This window comes from Neolamprologus multifasciatus, chromosome 10 (assembly GCF_963576455.1).
Source record: "Neolamprologus multifasciatus chromosome 10, fNeoMul1.2, whole genome shotgun sequence".
In the NCBI taxonomy this organism is placed as follows: domain Eukaryota; kingdom Metazoa; phylum Chordata; class Actinopteri; order Cichliformes; family Cichlidae; genus Neolamprologus; species Neolamprologus multifasciatus.
This window is the reverse complement of record NC_140448.1, coordinates 28,155,688-28,173,478: the sequence shown is the minus strand read 5'-3', so window position 1 is coordinate 28,173,478 and position 17,791 is coordinate 28,155,688. Positions and strand designations below refer to the sequence as shown.

The 17,791-nt window shown below is 38.6% G+C and overlaps 1 protein-coding gene and 1 long non-coding RNA gene across 2 annotated transcripts in view; both read left to right on the top strand.

Annotated features, from left to right (window-relative positions):
- tmem132e (transmembrane protein 132E) overlaps window positions 1-17,791 on the top strand; it is a 483,984-nt gene that overhangs the window by 173,342 nt on the left and 292,851 nt on the right. The window lies entirely within an intron of this gene.
- The window catches only part of LOC146510439 (uncharacterized), a 33,408-nt gene that overhangs the window by 8,557 nt on the left and 7,060 nt on the right, over window positions 1-17,791 (top strand). The window contains exon 2 of the long non-coding RNA XR_014876312.1: window positions 36-17,571. This is a non-coding gene — a long non-coding RNA (uncharacterized LOC146510439). The remainder of the gene's footprint in view (window positions 1-35; window positions 17,572-17,791) is intronic.

Below are 17,791 nucleotides of genomic sequence, written 5' to 3'. Positions count from 1 at the left end.
TAGTAGTAGTAGTTAGTAAAGTAGTAGTAAAGTAGTTAATGACAAAAAAATCCTCTTGATAGTCGATGTATGGTTTAAATACGTAGAATTACTTATGTTTTGTCACACGATACATTCTCTAAGTTTCTTTTCTGTTTTATTCTTCAGTTAAATATCTTTAGAGTTTTGACTTCTACTGTGACTGGAAGGAAATATATTTGAAGATTCTGATTGACCTTCTGCACTATTTTGATATTTTATTCATTTAATGTCAAAAGTCTTTCTTCTAAAACCCTAAAACAAATTTCTGTCGATTGAAAATACAAATTCAGAAGTTTTTACTGTCGATGACTTAAACTTGTCTCATTTTGTAACTACGAAGCTATAAAGATGCAAATGTCCCTAACTCACTGTAGCCTCCGCCCAACTCTCCTTCGGCTCTAGTTCTTATGCTGCTTGAAAGGCGAGATAACGTTGGTCCGCAGTATGTGTGAGAGGACTCTTCAGTGTTTAGTTTCAAAATCTGGTCATTTTGCTTCAAATGCTCAAAGTCAGCCAAATCCAAGCTGCCTGCCATCTGCTTATTGGACAACTACTTGGTACTAACTGTTAAAACTAAACAAAGCTGTTGTGCACTGATAGCAGTGTACCAAGCTGTCATCAAGAGTTTATTATTTTCAATTCACCCTGCTCTTGGCTCTTCTGTCTGCTGGACTTTGCACTGTGTGTCTGTTTACTGTGTGTCCAGGGATGCACCCTGCACCCAGTACAGGTGGTGGGAGACAGAAGGATGTTGCTGAACTGCAGAGCTCCTTCAGTGACAGACTGCTGCATCCTAGATGCATGAAGGAGCATTTCCGCAGGTCCTTCCTCCCTGCAGCTGTCAGACTGTACAATCTGAACTGCTCGCAAAAAACATAATGTTTACATCAATGCTGTAACTGCAATAAGTTAGTTAATTAACCAATTCGCACTACAACCTGGTTTGCCTCTTACCTGTAATTATTTTTATTTAATTTAATAACTGTACAGTACTCTCTGTTTATAGTAACCATTGTCCTTAATGTAAATATGTAAGAAAAATTGTGTATGTTTCTGTTCCGTGTCCTGTGTACTGTTTGTTTGTATATTTGTCTTTTTGGCTGCTGTTACAACCAAATTTCCCCTTGTGGGACAATTAAAGGATTATTCTATCTATTCTTCTATTCTGTTTCACCGCTCAGAGTGGATCAGAGAAGAAAAATATATGTACAGGCTAAACAGAGAGCAGAGGATGGCATAGATGGCACATACTCTTAGCTTGACTACAGTTCAGACAGCTAAGTTATTATTGCCAACACATCTTCTTATTCCGTATTTCTTACCTCCAGTTGACCCAAATAAGAGTGACTGGTTCTTTGAGACGATTTTTGAGGTGCTGTAGATCCAAAATGCCAAGCCACAATTAGCCATGCATAATAGGAAACTGATTAAAAAAGAAAACACTATAGGGACATGTTAAAAATGTTAACAACCCTCAGTCAATCAATCGAAAAGAGATTAGTTGAGTAATCTGTCACCATTTTAGAGTGAATATGACATCATGTTTGTAGGTTCTAGAGTTGAGCAGGTTTCTATTTAAATGTTGTTTTTTCCATTTTAGTCACAAAATTAAGATTTTCAGCTGTATAAGTTCATGTACGTTCTCTGATGTTGCAAACTAAATCTGGTAAAAGTTGGGGAAATGACTTTAAACAGCACGTCGGGTTGAGAAAAAGTAAAATTCTGCTACAACCTGTCGTCACAACCTACAATAAAATGAACCTCACTGAAGGATCATTCACATTGTAGGACAATCACAGGGTGCCTTTTACTCGTTCCACCACAGTACCCCTAATGTGACTTCAGCTTTAAAGGAAATTAATACATTCATTTCCATTTCTCAATTCATCACAGGTTCCTTGCATTTTTAAGTAATTGATTTGTATGCTAAGTGATTTTTCTCTCGTCATTCACTATCGGCCTTGAAGTATTTCACCAGGTTAAAGCATCTCAGCCCTTATTACAATATAACACAATGTATGCCCGAGGGAGGAAACGACTGAGCAAATATGTCTCTGTCAGCTGCCTTTACAGGAACAGTTAATGCCAGATTTTCTTGCCGTTCTTTGACTCTTTGAGTTCCTTTCTTCCATTTTCTTTGTTTTTTTTCTGTCACAGCTCACTGTTTATTTTTACTCCTGCAGACTAAATGGCATTTGCATGTATTGCGTGGTGCCGGCAAAATTGCTGATGAGCATCATTAGAGCGTTTAACCATCCAGTTCAGTCAAATAAATAAATCAGTGAAGGATACGTTGGTGGGGGGCAATCAGCGCAAACATTTTCTTTCCACTGCACACAAACAAAAAGTCTGTTCCACTGTTCGGCAGCACATCTGCGAAAAGGGAGAAAATCACTGTCATCACCAACAACTTCCAGGGAAAAGCCCACAACGTAATGTCAGCAGCATAATATCCAACAGCGGAAGGTGATGAAACTCCACGCAGATTACTCCAGACAGTTGATTACTGCGTCGCCCGTGATGATGATTTACAACATCTCCGACAACGCATTCATCAGTGTTTGTTTTTCACACAGTCGTCATATAGTCTTTGCAGCTAAACAGAGAAGCTGACACGCCGCATCTTACCTGTTGTGCGTCATACATCCATTTGAGAGATGACTTGTGAAGACCGAGCAGTGAACAATACGCTTGCCTGCATATCACCGACTGTCCTGCTGCTTGTAAATGGGAGCAGTCTGTTCCCCCCCTTTTTATTTTTTCCCCTGAAATCAATCCTCATCTACTCAACAGTGTCCTGGATATTAAAACATGAAAATGGTTTGCATAATGGATCACTTCAAAACATCATTAACGATGCATGCGTTCACAACTCATTGAATTTGCCATTATTCATGTGACTTATATAATTATCTGATGGGGACCTTGTGTTTTGCGAAGGCCGCGTTCCATAAGATTAGACGATATAGTCCCTTTTTCGAAGGTGACACAGACACGAGGTTTTCATTTCATCTATTGTTCATACAAATGTGTATTTCGATTCTATCACAGTCGCAGAAGAACAAAACATAATTACAAGTTGACGTGCCAGACGAGATGAATGCTCTTGATCTGATTTTGAATTTCATCTACTTGACATCTCTGCAGTCACCCACTTACGCGTGATGGCAAATTAAATTAATTTGAGCAGTTTGTTTTGATTGCTTCCAAAGTTAAATGTACTTTCTTTCTTTTTTTTTCGTTTTTAACTTTGTCTTTGTTCCTTCACACTTTAATAATGCACTGGAGTTTTTACTTCGTCTTTAAGTCGTTGCCCTTTAAGTCGTCTTTTAATTCAAGACCATGATTACCATTTTCCTGAAAATGTGCAGGAATTGGCACAAGTCGTAAAAGCATCTTAGCCAAGAGAGTCTTACAAAATGACAGTTGATTTATCATTATACTGTAATTTGCAGCTGCACAAAAAACAACAAAAAAAGTCTTGCTTCAAATCTAGTAGTAATTTTAGACTGTAAGACTGATCATTACTTCACTTTGAGGACTGAATCAATTAAAAAAAACACAAAAACGTGTATTTGTGAAATAAAACGGTGAATGTTCGTGCTGCGATCTAAACTTGCATTGTAGATTTTTCACACTAAATCATCAGTGTCATTCACACACACAAAGATCATAACTTGCAGCTTTTATTCATCCTCTCTTCTCAGTTATTCGTTCTGATTTCGGCGTCGTACTTGTAAGAGCAGGCAATATTTCAAACAAATTAGGTACAGAGGATCGCGCAGGGATACAGAGTTTGTTCTCTTCATCTGTTCAGAAGTATAGTTTTGGTCTTCAAACAGAGCGTCTTTGTATGTTTCAAAGTCTAGATCAAAGAAAAGATGATCAAGCATTTTTGTTTCTCCCTTTTTTTGCAATGTGAGCCCTTAAACTTTAAAACAAGACGCCTGGGGAAATGTGGTGAATAAACTGTAACTTTTTTATTTTTAAGAAAAGATACAATATAAAAGTCATTTTACTAACTTTGTGATGATGATGTATTACCGCTGCGCCGGCATGCAGCCAGGATTTCAGCACGGGAGGAAACCTTGAGCGACCAGAGATAATTTTCAGTCTCAGGTTTATAGTGCTGTGTTCATGGTTTTTTGCAGTTTGAAGGCTTTTTTAGGTTAGATCACTATTACTTTCTTAAAATCAGAGAGGAATGAAGCACGATTAACTCCTACAGTCGACCAGAAATACATTAAAAATGTGAGGGAGTTAAATTCTGGGCCACTTTTTGATTTTCTCCTGAATCACTCTCAAAAATGCTTCGTCACAAAAACAACCTCTAATGTTCACGCTAAAGTTCATACATACTTCTCATGTGTTAACAGTAAAGCAGCGGTCTCTCCTTTTTTGCGCCACGGACCGGTTTATGCCCGACAATATTTTCACAGACCGGCCTTTAAGGTGTCGCGGATAAATACAACAAAATAAAACTAGTACCGGTACCAAAAAAAGAAGATTTATTCATAACACACGTGCAAAGACCCAGGAAAACTGAGTTAACGATAAAAACGATAACAAAATAACACTGAAAACCGATAAAAACCCTGAAAACTATACATTTCACACCTGAGCCTCAACTCTCGCGGCCCGGTACCAAACGACTCACGGACCGGTACTGGTCCGAGGCCCGGGGGTTGGGGACCGCTGCAGTAAAGCAGAAGTGTGCATTTCTCCCCATGTCAGCTCTGCTTCTCTGTAGCAACACACTCTGCTTTAATTTCACTTCAACGATACACAGCAGAGCTGAAATGAAGTGTCTAAGTTGCCAATTCATGCAGGTATGAATAAGAGTGTGTCTGTCTCTGACAGTATATTAGCTACAAGTGTGCCGGCAGGACTGTAATAAACATGCTGCAGTCTCAAGAGCGTCAACCCTCAGCGACTTTAGTTTGAATCAAAAGAACTTGGCAACACTTGTCAAACCTTTGCCCATGTAAAGTGCACTGCTGTTTTCCAATCCGCACCACAACATGTTATTTTTCTTTTAGATTTAAGCGATCCCATATGCTGTTTTTTTTAGCTGCAAACATTTGCTGGAGTGCTCGCGCGGTCCTCGGCAGCTACGGGAAAGCAAGTCAGTGTTATAATTTGATAATGTGATGAAAGAAACTGCCATTATCACTGCGCCCTGTGCGTGACTGTGCTGTTGTTTGAAAGCTTCGCTTCTTTTCGTTCTCTTTGAAAAAAGCATAACCGTGGAAACTGTAAATACGGTTGAAGCAATCAGCAGTAGGACAGCAGAGTTCAGCCTCTGGTGCTCTCAGACAGCACGCGGTGCTTGTTCACATGTTAATTGGTTAAACCCGCAAGGCTGAGCGCACAGAAACTCCTGCTGACTGTGTCATGTTGCTGCAGAACGCTACCTACCTTTTCTTAAGTGTCATTTACAAAAATATATCACGATAAGAGAGTGCTGATGCTGGACATGGGTAGAGTTTGTGAATATGAATCTATTAGGAGAACATCGCATTACAAATATACAAGACGAGTGCATGCTGTAGCTTTTCTGCAGCATTAAGTACACTTACTGCCAAAGTCAGAAAATATTACTCATACATTATTTTAAATGTTTGCATCTCTTGTTTGCAGATTAATGAGCATCACCAGTATAGAAGTGACACAAATCCAAAGAGACAGATGCCAGATTCAGCTCCAGCTGGATCTGGAACAATGTCAGTCTCAGACTTGTCAAATTGCTACTTAATATAAACTGTGTAGAAATGAACCTTAAGGTGGTGTCAGATTCCCTTAGAAGTGAACAGTAGATGCTGAATTCTGGATGACATCTAAACCAGCTTTTGCACATATTATGAGCTTACTTATGGTAAATGGCCTGCATTTGTTTATATATACTTATCAAGAGGTACTATATAAAGAATGTATTTCTACTCCGATACAACTATTCCATCATTCTTTTTATGATATTATATATTTTTTATTCATTTAATATTCATATAAATAAATATATGCAGCCATGAGCTTGTTACCAAGCAACAGTTGATCTTTTTGGGAGGACCGGAGCTCACCAGCGCTGATGCTGAGGGAACAAATGTATGAATCTTTTTTAATTTACTTTAAAGATTTGGAGCGCTGAAGAGTAGATGAGGTGCTATTGTGGTGAATGTAGCCTCCTTCTCTAAAAATAGGATTGTCACTTCTGTCTCATACTGAGATGGAAGTGCTGGTTTTTATCTCCTGGTCTTCACGTCTAAAAGTGCAGGTGGCTTTTTTTTTTTCTAAAGTCATAAAATTGCTCAGGTCTGTCCAAGGAACTTTCTTTACAATATATTAAAGAGGAGGAAATGAAAGCTCACATTTAAAAAGCACATTCTGCAACATGTTCTTTAATTCTTTAACAAAATTCAGATACTCCTGTTCTGTTAAATCACTGTTATTTCTATCGTGAGTCACTCAGTTTGAAGGTACCAAATTTATTACGTCTGTGCAGCAAATCCACAGTTTTTAACGCACTGATACAAGCTCAGCTTAGTTTCCCTTTTTTGTAAGATTAACAATCCCAGTCTTGATAACAGATTTGGTAACAACAATAAGATAATATTTTCTCTGGGAGAGATATGGAGCTCCTGCCTGCCTTTTAGGTTGCTGATACAAACAGGCCGTAAAAGAAAAAATCAGATAACATTACACTGCCTGAATGGTTAATTTAACCCTAATAATCAAATATATTTTTTCTCACTTTTCTTTCCCGGAAACCAATTGTACCTTGCATGCAGCTGTTGTTTGGTTCCTCAAATTTGTATAACCGCAGACCCTCAGTAGCTTTTCATTACTTTGGCTGATTACCTAACAGTCTAACAAATGGCTCATGTTTGCGATTGGCTCATTTCACTTATGAACTAGCGAAGGCAAAAGCAATCACACAAACTGGTGGGTGGCTGCCAGGCGGCTCCTGGGAATTTTAGACAGTTATGAGATATTAGATGGGTCTTCATGGAGTCTAAACTCTGTTAATAATTTGGATAATAGGCCAAGTAGATTAACACTGCCTCTTGCATCTTGCAGCCACTTCTCGCACTCTGCTCAGGTTTCATTTAGTACAAATGAGTTACAAAAGGGAAACTGTTTGATCATCTGTTTAAGTAGTTTGCTGCTTAAAGAGAGGTGCGCTGTGTCCACCACAAACTGAAAGCTTGGGGATTTAATCATTAGGTATGCTATGGCATGCTATCGCTGAAGTTTGACTTTATATTTAGTCCCAGGCAGCAGAGCAAGAAAGTACTGGGTTTGACTCCAGTGGCTGGCTGAAGACTTCTGCATGGAGTGTGAATCAGGTTGTCCGGGTTTTCCTTCCCCAAAGACATGTTGGTGATCCTAAATTGGCTGTAGGTGTGAATGTGAATGGTTGCTTCCATATCTATGATTGATCAGTGGTGCACCCTGCTGTGTTTAAGATAAGATAACCTTTATTAGTCCCACACGTGGGAAATTTGTTTTGTCACAGCAGGAAGTGGACAGTGCAAAAGTTATGAAGCAAAAATTAGAATACAATAAGAATAAATATAGTACACAACTGTACAGAATAGAATACAATAAAATACTATATACAGTAGAATAAAATAGAATAAAATATACAATAAGAAAAAAATAGAATACAAATGCTATATACAACTGAGTAAAAATACAACGATGCCAGAAAAGATTATTACACATTAGTGTTATTGCACATTTGTGGATGTGTGTGTTTGATCAGTTAAAGCTCCAGCTCCAGGCTGATCAAGACACTAAAGTGGAAAATGGATGGATCATAGCCACGATCCACTATCTCCTTTTAACATACAAGAATGAGTTAAGAGACTACCCATGCACCTTTAAAATAAACTCCTCCGTGCAATGTGCTGAGGAATTATTCTGTCTGATTCACAGAGTATGTGCATATGTGATGTGCAGATTGTGCACACCACCTCAACGCATTTCAACTGCCATGTGTGAAGTAAACTATAACCTGTAAGTACTATAATTCTGATAATTACCATTTAGCAGAGAGAGAGGCTAAAATCATCTCAAAGAGAACTAAACATGCTTCTTACTCACTTCCCTCATCCCACTGTTTCTCTGTTGTCTGTCGTGCAGTGGTAGCGTACTGTGCGTGACAGCATGTTTCTATTCAGAAAATGGATTGATTGGATTGTGTCAAGAAGCAGGCAGATGTGAGCAGCTGGTCGTCCATGCTAAATAGGCCCGATCACAGAGCACATCGTGTTGTTTTCAGAGATGAAAAGCACTCGTGAGATCAGACATAATGCAAAGTGACCGCTTGTCAAGTCAGGTGTTGCCAAAATCAAGGAGACTCCAGAATCTTGAGATTTAGCACCTGAATGGATTGTCAGCTGTTTGATGGGACGTGTGCCAAACAGCCTCCCACAGTCTGGAAAGAAACACATTAAAGTGAAGCGAAATCAAAAAGGAGATCACAAACTAACACTCTTTTAAAGTAAGTCCTTCATGTTTCTTTCATGAAAACTTTGGAGCCTTAGATGAATTCACAGATGAATTGTGAATTTGTACCATAGCTTAAATTCTGAGATCTTTCACTGTTATTGAAGCTGAAGATATCAAATGAAGCTAAATACTGAACTTATTTCTTATATTTAGGCCTTTAAGTTATTGGATAACAACACTGTAGACCACCACAGTGGGGGAACTATTAAAATGTCTGTAATCCTTAAAAAGTTGATGCAATTATTTTGTTAATCACTTTGAATTAAAGCTAAACGTCTACACTTCATTCTTGACCTTTTGATTGTTTCACTTCAAATTCACTATGGCGACGTACAGAGCACATTACCATAAAAGAAGAATGCCGTTGTCCAAATACAAACATTCATATATTCACCAGCAGTGTTGGTTAAGTTACTTGAAAAAAGTAATCAGTAACTAATTACTGATTGCTTCCCCAAAAAAGTAATCCAGTTACTTTACTGATTACTTATTTTCAAAAGTAATTAATTACTTAGTTACTTAGCTACTTTTTAAAAACACGATTTACAACCTGAATAGGTGATAAAGTGATAGATCTTTCAGCCCAATTCTACTTTTTCTGCATAATCCATCATACAAAATGTAATCAAATGGAAAAGTCTCTTTTTAAAACTTGTTTTATTAGTTTTAATCTTTTAACTTTATGCATCAAGTAAAAATTTAATTTTATGCAACATTCACTGACTGGAAGAAATTTGTTTAATATTTAAACCTATTTTCTGCACATTCCAGCACATAAAATATTTTTTTTTGTGTGTTTACACTCACTCTTTCAAATAGATGCAAGTAAAACACAGCATAAAATAAATAAAGTCAAAGACTAGCGGTCCTGTTGCTCTATTTTTACCTGTAAAGCAGGACTGTGCCAGGCGGAGGTTTACCTTGGTGCAGGTGTGCCACAGCGGTCAGTGGAAGAATCCGCGAGTTTCTCTGTGAGTTTCCCATTACGTCATAGCTACTCGGTGCTTGCTCAGAAGTTTAGGGGTTTTTTTGCTGTAAAAAGAAGTTTTCTTCCCACGTACAACGGACACTGTTTTTGTCACTTTTTATGGAATCAAACTCAAAGTAAGGTCAGTACTTCCACGCTTTAAACGCTGCACGCTCATACTCTCTCCCGCACTCGATATATTATCCATTGTTGATCTGCACACAGCTGTTGTCATGAACGTCGCACTTGCTTACGTCACTGTCATGAGACATTCTTGCAAAAAAATCACGGTTTTAGTAACGCAGTAACGCAGCGTTCCTACAGGAAAGTTTGCAATAGTAATCCCTTACTTTACTCGTTACTTGGAAAAAGTAATCGGATTACAGTAACGCGTTACAAGTAACACGTTACTGCCCATCTCTTCTCATCACCTCCTGTAATAATGATCACCATCTCTGTTCACCAGTCACTACTGATCAGTCAGGACTGACACTGCAGCTGTTCTTAGTAACATAAGCTGATAGCCTTATAAAAATCTAAAATAATAAGAATACATTGTCAGAAGAGCAATTTAAACGTTTTGCCTGACAGAATCATTGCTGTGTTATAATTTCCAGTGCACAATATTTGCACGTGTGTCAAAAAGAGATCTTGTGATTCTGCACTTGCCTCTGCAAATACATTTTGTCCTCGGACATTGACTTTAATCCAATCTGACTCTAGTGCTAATGAGTTCATTACCATGGGAGTCAGATTCTAATGTAGGGTTAGCACTGCCGAGGCCAGGATGACCTTACCCATCTATTCTGTAGTGGGGAGAGCTCTGGGCTATATTAATAATGATTTATTGGGAAAGAAAGATGTAGTTGCCAAAGAATGAGAGGTGTCTTGAATACCATGGAGCCTGATCATTGCATTAGCAGGCTGACGCACGTCCTCCGAAATAAAGATAGCAATAATGAATGCAAAATGACTGAGAATTAGTGGTTTGTCAGTGTTCAGTGTTATTATATTTTCGTACTATATATGTTTTATTTAACAGCTAGAAGCTTTTTCGTGAGGCGGAAATACACCTAAAAATATATTCACACATTATTATCTTCCAAGTTGATTTAACGTCGACACATTTCGGGTTGTTTATTGCACCCAGATCATTTTAGTTCTGTTTCAGTCTGCAGTTCCTGGCAGGAAAATCAGGCTCATTAGCCTCTAAATGTTGCACTATGTTCACCAGCCATTTGATGCTAAGCAAGTGCTGTAACGTAAAAACAAAATGCATGACTGCTGCGGCTGGGAAATCTGCTGATAGGAGCAGCGAGAGTGAACCACAATCATTAAGGTGCGTGCTGCAAAACATTAAAAAACGTAGACTTTAAAGTTCTGTCGAGCTGAAGGTAACGGTAAATAATCCAGCTGCGCCCTCAAAGACAAAACAAATTGATGTTATTAGCTAAAGCTGCGATATTAACTCAATATTGAATTCATATTCAACATTTTAGTCCATCAGTAGGACGTTTCGTGATATGTAATGAGGCAGATATAAATCAGAAACCTGTTCAAACTCCCTGCCACCTTGCTGTAGTCTTGCATGTCTTATCAAGTATATTAAATGCCCCATCCCCCCTGGCACATCCTGCTCTTACTCTTTTCTCTTATCTAATTCTGGAAACACTTACCTGTGTATTGAGCTCTCACTCTCTGGCGTTATCAAATCTAATTTTCATAAATGCCGTCACTCTTCTTTATCAAATCTGCATCTCTCTGCCCACCCGCTCACATTCATCCTTGTGTTATTTAGTAAATGTGCCTTATGTGAGTGCTCTCACTCTTGTTTGTCTATAAAAATTTCGTGCCTGCCAGCTTGGTTCACAAAGCTGTTCCATAAAATACTGTGGAGTCCCAGCGTTGGCTCTGGCAGTGTAAGTAATTTCCTGTTAGACAGCATTTTTCAGAAGAATGGGCTTTATTTTTTAAACACTTTGTCACAAGCTCCAATCCATCACATTTAAGCTGTTAAATGAAAAGAATCATTTATTTAAAGGTAAGATATGGACAGAGACTCAATATTTAAGTAAAGAAAATAATGCAGAACTCCGAGAAAGTGACGCAGATGTAGACGTAGATGACACATTATGTGATTCAAATATAGGTTGCCAGTGTAAGTGTGGGAATATGGTTTAAATCGATGTCACTGCCAGTTTAAGAACACTTGGGTAAGTCTGGAGAAGCAAAACAACCAAATTGGGGCAAGAAGAGCCACGGCACTATCTCATGTGGGGAGAATTTGCCCGGAGCACGGAGAAAAAGCCAGCAAGCCAAATAGGACCAGGCAGAGGTCTTGTCCCTGCACTCTGAGGTGCTGTTACAGAAGCAATGAGATGAGATGGGCAGAAAATTCCCCACCAGCCAACCAACCAACCATGCTCAACAACACACAAGCAGGCAGAGCCACTCAAGCAACAATTAGGTTATCAAGTGGTGTCTGTTGTCTTTACTTACCCCAAGTAAAATTGTGTATCACGACCCAGTGAGAAGCTATGTTATTTTTTCTTATTCAAATTCTCTTTTTTTTAATGTTATAGTCACGTACCGTATTTTTCAGGCCATAATACGCACCAGAATAGCAGCTGCTCTATTCCCATGTTGTTGCAGTATATTAATGACTGACGTCATATTGTGGATGGATTATCTCAGTTGTTCTCCTGACTGAAGTTTGATCCATTTACAGCATCCTGCTATGCGATTGCATTTGTCCCTAACCATCAGGAAACCTCACATGAACTTTTATTGAGTGGAAAAAGGTTAGCGTTCATCCTCCAGCTTCACTGTGTTTATCTTATGCTAGCATAGCTGTGTTGCTAGCGATCACGTTGCACATCGTTATATACCAGCTAGCCCAACTTCAGTAACCCTTCAAACATCACTGCTGTTTAGTTTTCTGTGTTTATTTATGTCGGAAGTGATAGCAGAGCTGTAGGTTTTAATTTTTTCAGGAATCACTCAGTCAGAACATGCTATATCATGTTTAGGTGTAAGCTAGCGAGCTAACTTCCTGCTAACTTAACTCTGTTAAACATAATTGTTACACCTGGTAAAGTGCCAACGCTGATCATTTCATTAAAGATTAAAGAATTTTTAACTCTCAGTTATGCTGCAGTGTTTGATTGACTTTGGGACCTGAAGCGGACAGAGTTTTAGACCCAGATTACTCTGCTAGGCTCCTGACTACGTTAGCCGTAATGCTCCAACAATCCATCAAGCGGAGCGGCTTCGTAGCTGTACTAAAACATTTTTTGGCAGGTCTTTGAGCACCGTGTACCACATAAAATTGGTTTGAGGTCAGTAAGCACAACCAGAATTCATACATAAGGCGCACTGGATTATAAGGCGCACTGTTGATTTTTTGAGAAAATTAAAGGATTTTAAGTGTGCTTTATAGTGCGGAAAATACGGTAGACTTAATTTCATTGGTGCTTCCTCATTTTGTGTACATAATTTTCAGTTATTATTGCAATGTAAGACATTAGAAGATCATTTAAATCTACAACAAATTATGTTGGTTTTTTATTATTAATCATGTCAGTAAAGCTAAAGTAAATTTAGAAAAAGTAAATTTAGTGCTTTCAACTTTACCATTTCACTCATTATTGTGTTTATACTTTGTTGCTTTCAAAACTATGTAATCCAAATGGATGTAAAATGTTTCTGCTAATGAAATAAAAGTACACCAAATATTTTTGTTACTTTTTGTAGACACGAGCCACAAAGTCAAATACAAATCTGCTAACTTGACCACCGAGGGCAGCGGACAGTTTTGAGGGGGTAGTGGAGTAGGAACACAGATGTCCAGTTCAAAACTGCCTCGTGTGAGGTCCGAGCCTTGTTTGCAAATGCATAGAGGTGGGTGAAAATGAGACTACTGGCAAAGCTTTAACTCTTTTGCTCTCTCCATGAGCTGTTCAAATTAATGCAACCAAGTCCTTCTTAAAATGTTTTAGACAGCACATGCAAATCAACTTTTGTAACACTGAAATTTTATTTATATAGCACCAAATCCCAACAAGGATTGTCTCAAGGTGCTTTATATTAAATTTTGTAAACACCCCATAGTAATATAGAGAAAAACCAATAATCAGATGAACCCTATGAGCAAGCAATTGACAACAGTGGGATGGAAAAACTCCCTTTTAACAGGAAGAAACCTCCAGCAGAACCAAGCTTGGGGGTGCAGCCATTTCCTTGGGACCAGGCAAGGAAGACAATTCTGCATTCCTATGTAGATAAGCGAAATTAAATACAAATAACAATATACTGTAGATTTTTTTTCTGCTTTCATTTGATGATTACTGGTTAGTTCTTGTTGTTAACAAACACAAAAAGGAACAAAAGTGTTGATTGTCAGGAAATTTAATATAGTATAACGTGTACAGGAACCTATTTTCTAAATCATAAAGCTCATTATCGTTCACTTGCTCCCCCACCTACTGAATTCCACTCCACTGCTTCCCTGCTGTGGGTATGATTAAACATCTGTGATGGTGACACCAGAGGGCTGCACTGCAATGTGGTGCTCGGAGTATGGATATTGTACACTACTATACGGTGCATAAAATACTCCTACCCTTTTGGGTTGTACTTTTCTTTAGCTTGCAATATAAACGGGTCCCTTGGCTTTACATTTCTGAATGATTTAAAGATTTATGCATAAAGGTGGAATGCTAGTTTCTGTTTTCCATCTTGGTGCAGGTTTTTCTGTTCCATGTTTGGACAAAAATTGTTCTTATCCGGCTGCAAAAAGTTGATGTTTGAAGGTCATGTTGGATCCTACCTTGTTTCTTGTGTTTTCTCAATTACATTCAGGAGTGACAGGCAGCTTTGATCTTCCCTTGTTTGTGTCAACATTCATCTTCATTAGCATGAAGGAAGCAGGTTGCCAATTATCTGCGAACATTAATTTTGTCGTTGGCAGTTCCTTCTCGACATCGTCCTCAGGAGGATTAATTTGTATTGAGTGTATTCTACTCCAATCTCAAGCGTTTGGGAAAAATACTTGTGTTTTTCTTCTGTGGACAAAATAATGGCTGTGCTTCAACATCCTCCTCCTACTTCTCATTGTAGTTGCTTTATATTGCTCACACAAGACAAATCCCAGACAAATGTCATACAGCTCTCAGACTCCCCGTCGCTAGGAGCTCTTTCCTATTTATCTGGCTGCTCAGGACTCCTGAGCTGTCAGCTTACTTTAACGGACTCCTCGAATTTGGCAAAAGGTACTACACCCTCTGTTGTGCAGTTGATGCTGTGTCGCCATTTGACTTCTTAATGTTGATGAATGAATGAATGGATCCAACATCCTTTCAGATTGTGATTACTGTTGCGGCCCATTCCTAACGGTATTTTGCAGACTCACAGTGACATGAGGGGGAAAAAGGAAGGATCTTACTCGTTTAACATAAAAGGCACAGACGCTTTCGAATGCTTTAGCTCTTATTTGTTTGTGTGCGTGTGAATTTTTTCCTATATAAGGTGCACCTATAAACTGTAAAGATACAGTTAGGTCTAAATAACAGTGATAGATATTCAGTTGGTTCTCAAGTGATGCTCTCACTTAACAGTGAACTCTGCAGCACTTTTTGTTCTGCTCTGCAGCCTCGGTGAGCTCAGTGTGGCTCCACATGGACTAGTTCTTAACCTGCAGCATATTCTGTTAGAGTGGCCCTTCAGCTCACAGCAGCACATCTCCAGAGCAGAACAAGGACTGCTGCTGTCAGCTAACAGGGGACTTGGAGGCTCTCTTTAGAGAGGCAGATGATGACATCAACACTGACCTGGTCAGCCAGCCTTTGTGAAAGACAGGAAAGGGCAATGAAATTTCAAAGTAAGGACTGGCAGTCCTTAATGTACCTGGGCAGCGAGCCCAACTAAAGTCTAGGAAACCTGTTTGCCGTAGCTGTACCTCATGCTTAATTCTTTAGAGGTTCGGATTATATTTTAGATCTCCAGTAAGGAAAATAAAGGAAAAATATAAATGACATTTTCCTCTAATAGTAGATTTTTATTTAGTACATTTTCTTTCTTATATTATTATTATACTTATTTTACAGTTTGTGTCTTATACCATTTTTCTCATACATACAAAATGTTTACTTTATTCACATAAAATCCCTGTATTGTGTTGGATGAGAAGAATGTGAAGAGGTCTTCTTTAAACCATACTAAACACAAACATTTACTATAGTAGTTTATCTGTTTATTTTCCATATGGGATGTAACAACTATTGCAGCTGCAGTGGCAGGTTGTTGTTAGATACCCGAAACAAGAAAACACATAGCAAGGTGAAGTATTCACAGCGGATTTCTTAGATGAAGTGTGAGTGCAGCGATGATTCGTGGCAGTCATTCGGTAAATCCAGTATAGATATCAGAACACGCACACGTCTGGCAAATGTCGGCTGCAGCTCAGCACAGACCATGCGATAAGATGGATATTAGGGCAATAGAAATGTTAACCAGTAATTCAGTTTAGAGATGAAATGAGCTGATATGAACATCTAATTGAAACATGTTCTTTGTTTCGCTAATTCTGTTAAACCACTAAATACATCATGCATCTTTTATTACATTATGTTCAAAATTCCCCATCGGTTTTCATCAAAAACGGTTATATAGGAGCTTTTTCCGTTTTCACTGTCCCATTCTAATAGCTACGAGGCTTTGATGTTTATCTAGAAGCTTAGAGGAAACTCTTCAAAAAGAAAGGCAAAAAGATTAGACTTCCTTGATTTTATTGTCCTACAGCTGCAACTGTTTACTTCTCCTGTGTGATTCCTAAACTATATTTCTGAGCTGCTGTAAGTAAATGCCCCTCAGGAGCAGCCACGGTTACATCTTTAGAAAAGTGTTGATCTTCTGTAAATAAGACAAATCCCCAGAGAGTTATAGAAAGGGACCAGTCAGTGAATGATTGCTCTAAATTGGTGACGCTTTAAAGGGACCTGTCTGATGGAACTTGTTAATTTATGTAGTGACATTCACGATGGCATTTATTTTTACCTAAAGCAAAAGCCATATGCTTTTATTAGCATTTCTTATTGAATAATTTGTCTGTCCTTAAAGCCAAAGCATGAGGGAAATGCATCATTTATTGTATAGTTACTCTTATGTCATCGTGCAGTTCTTAGTTTTAATCAATTCCATTGTCCTCTTGAATACTCTGGATATTCATATATCAATACATTTTTGTTTGAAAATATAAATGTTAATATTGGGATGACCGTGCCATACTCACATCTTCTCTATTTAATAAACGGCAGTATTATAAGTGGAGCTAAAAGGTGTTTGCAGATTAATGAAAGGCAGCTTTACCTCTGCAGATGGAGGGTGACCTCTTCTCAGTCTGGCGCCATTTTAGCTGTGGAATGAATGAGATCCCATTCGGTTGTTCCAGTTGCTGTTGTTGTCAGGTTTATGACACTGGAACAGCTGGGAGTAAATTATTTGCCAAGTGCTTTACAATGGGACACTGACACTTGATCACATGTATTGATGCCTCTTATAATGGCTTGTCTCCCATCTGTGGGAGCAGATTGTTCCGGGTAGGATCATTTTGCAAGCTTCAAAATAGTTTAATTGGAAATAAAGCCTGGTTTGACATTACACTTCACTTCCGAAGTGTAATGTCCGACATTGCACTGCACATATTTTTTTGTGTACTATATATAAGTACAATATGGGAGGAATCAGAGCTGACGAGACCAGGGGGAGCAAAACCAGACACACTACACACAGGACAGGGACTATCAAAGTAAAACAGGAAATACAACAGGTATGCACAGACACGAGCTTAACACTGAGGCTACGTCCACACGTACACGGGTATTTTTGAAAACTGAGATTTTCCGTTTTAAAAAATAATCCCGTCCACATGTAAAGGCAGAAATGAAGGAAAACGCTGCTAGGAACATGCCAAAGCAACAGGTGGCGCTATATTCCTAACCGTGCAGAAATGTTGGCCAATCAGAAGTCTAGAAGCCTCGGTGGGAAAAAGTAAACAAAGCTGGGGCATAGAAGCAGTGTTGCCAATTTAGCGACTTGATCGCTATATTTAGCGAGTTTTCAGACCCCCTAGCGACTTTTTTTTAGAAAAAAAGTCGCTAAAAAAGACGTGAAAGCGCATATCGCTTTTACTCTCAACAAGTAGCGGGTGCTGTAACGCAGTCAGTTCTTCTTTTATTCTTTTACTCTTATGCTGTTTTGTGGATCACAAGGTTTAAAACTACTTATAAACACACA